Consider the following 2,501-nt stretch of genomic DNA (forward strand, 5'->3'; position numbering starts at 1 on the left):
AGTCGCTAAATTAAATTGTGAACTTCGACCTTTCTTTTAAGCCCCAACCTCTAATTCACTCCCTCCCCCACCCCTTTTACACCGTTTGGCAAAAATTAAAATTAATCTCAGTCAAAGTCACCGATCAATTTTAACCTTCATGAGACCCATAACTTTTCAAACACATATCTCATCAACTTTCATCAAAATCTACTAAAAATATGAATTTAATCCCACCAAACAGGGGGCTTAGCTTATTTTCTCATGCACATCTGTATAAAAACATAATCAACTTATTAAAACTAATCTCCTTATCAGAAATTAAAAGTTGATTAATGAGAAGGTCATTTTTACACTGGGCATTTCTTCTCCTGCCCACTAAGGCAAGAGAGAAGTTGGTTGGTCACATTGGGATGTTAGGATTAAATGTCAAAGATGCTAACCACGATCGTCCACAAATTTACGGAAGTAAATGGATGAATCAGAAATTTGTATGCATGGATAAAGAATATACCATGTGGTCAACATGCTAGATCTGCAATGATATGTTAATAACATTTATCGCATGGTTGTAGATGAATGTGGATAAAGTAATCATGATTGCTCATAGAGATTACCAATTGTTAGAGAGACATGTAGCACATGGTTGAATTGAAATATTGTGTTTTCGAAGAACTTAATATTTGTACCTCTTTTGAAAGTTATGCGTCGGTGTGCCGAATCCGTTTGCTACTTGTTGTCCTTTCTCCGGAACACAGTGTTCTATTTTCACCCACATGAATCAATAGATGCACGTAGCTCATAGATAGTAGATTTGGTAGGCTAAACCGAACACAATTTACGAGAACAATTTAAAGGAATAGATGCGAGTTGTGTGTTGGTTGTCGAGTTCAGCACGCCAAAACTTTTCTCAAAGGCCATACGGAATCCGAATTTTGCAACAATTGACACAGCGACGGAAAAAATGCAGAAAAGGAAAAGGAGGCCGCACACAGAGAGGAAAGTCGGGCAATTCCCCGTACCATCTCCCCTCGAAACAAAAAATAATTTTTATTACGATCTCTTGACCTGCCATGCGAGCGCACCCGCCATGGCAAAGGTCCGTAAGACAACCATAACAATCACAAGCCACACTCAACACATCTCTCTGCAACCTCTCATCAATATGCCCATATTTACCATACCTTCCGACAACATCAATACAGCACAATAAATCAAACATGCCACATATGATATCATTAGAACCCTGTGCAGGCGTTCAACTCGGCTGAATTCAATTCTCGGTCACTTGATGATTCAGAAGAATAATTTCCAGCCGGATCCCATTATAAAAATGATAGTCATCTACCGAGGATTCACGGTACAAACCTGTAAATAATGAACAATGAAAAATGATTGCACAACTCAGAAACTAGCTCAATAGAGCTGAAAAAATTATAAACATTATTTAATGAAATAAAATATAAAGAAAACACCATTACCAAACAAGAAAATATCTACAAATCCGTTTATTACCATTATGACATAAATAAAATTACTAATAATCAACATATCTAGAACAGAACGAAACTCTTCGCATAATTGGCTTAAGTTATCTCTAAGAAGAAGCAAAAACCTTTGCTTTAATTTACTCTCAATAAAAGCAAGAAAGAAGCAAGTTTTCTCTGCTTCGTTCACAGAAATAAGCTGACCCAAACATGACCTAATTCAGATATCAAACAATTATTGTCAGACGTTAAATTACCTTCACCAAATCCAATCTGAATTCATGTATCTGAAGCTGTGCATGAAGAATCTCCATTGACCAAAAAGCTCAACAAACATATCCAAATCCATAATCAAATTATAGATCGTTTCACGATCTACAAGATTCAGAAAACAGATATAGATCAAGAGAAGCGATGTAGAGCAGATCTGAGAAAAACCCAAAGCAGAAATTGGATGAATCGAAACAGAAATATGTATGATAAATTGACAAAATAATTAGGTTTATTTATTGAGGGCTGGCAAGGGATCCAACGGTTGACATTGATTGGCAATAAGGTATTTGACGGTGGGATTGATGGCGTGGAATTCGCGGGGTTGAGCGAGAAAATAGGTTCAGGGAAATGATTGGACGGCTTGGATTGGATTATATTGGTGGGAAGGTTCTGGACTGGTTGCTAAGATCATGCCACGTGTTTGGACATGATTCTTACGCTAAAATTATACTTTTCTTATTCAACTCTCAAGTCTTTTAATTTTTGTTTATGATTCATTCCCATTTCAATTTTCGTTTTTCAAAATAATTTTCATATTTAGTCCTCAATCATTATTATAGTAGAAAATTAGTCCTTGAAAATTATAAAATCCTTTTGAGTTGGTAGAACTTTAAATAGATTAATTTCATGTCCATTTTTCTCAAAATGCAATAATTTTTGTAGTAAGTTGGCCGTTATCATTTATATAAGAATGAGCTAATCCATAAATTTTCATTATAATTACACAATAAGTAAATGATAAGCGTCGTGCAAATAAACTAA

General features: G+C 35.3%; 1 long non-coding RNA gene across 1 annotated transcript; it reads right to left on the reverse strand.

Annotated features, from left to right (window-relative positions):
* Positions 1-167: 167 nt before the first annotated feature.
* On the reverse strand, positions 168-2,065 carry LOC111372575. The gene is made up of 2 exons (XR_002698798.1): positions 1,724-2,065; positions 168-1,347 (listed from the first exon to the last, which is right to left on the reverse strand). It is a non-coding gene; the product is annotated as an uncharacterized LOC111372575 (long non-coding RNA).
* Positions 2,066-2,501: the final 436 nt, after the last annotated feature.

The sequence above is a fragment of the Olea europaea genome, unplaced genomic scaffold, assembly GCF_002742605.1.
Source record: "Olea europaea var. sylvestris unplaced genomic scaffold, O_europaea_v1 scaffold1012, whole genome shotgun sequence".
Classification (NCBI taxonomy): domain Eukaryota; kingdom Viridiplantae; phylum Streptophyta; class Magnoliopsida; order Lamiales; family Oleaceae; genus Olea; species Olea europaea.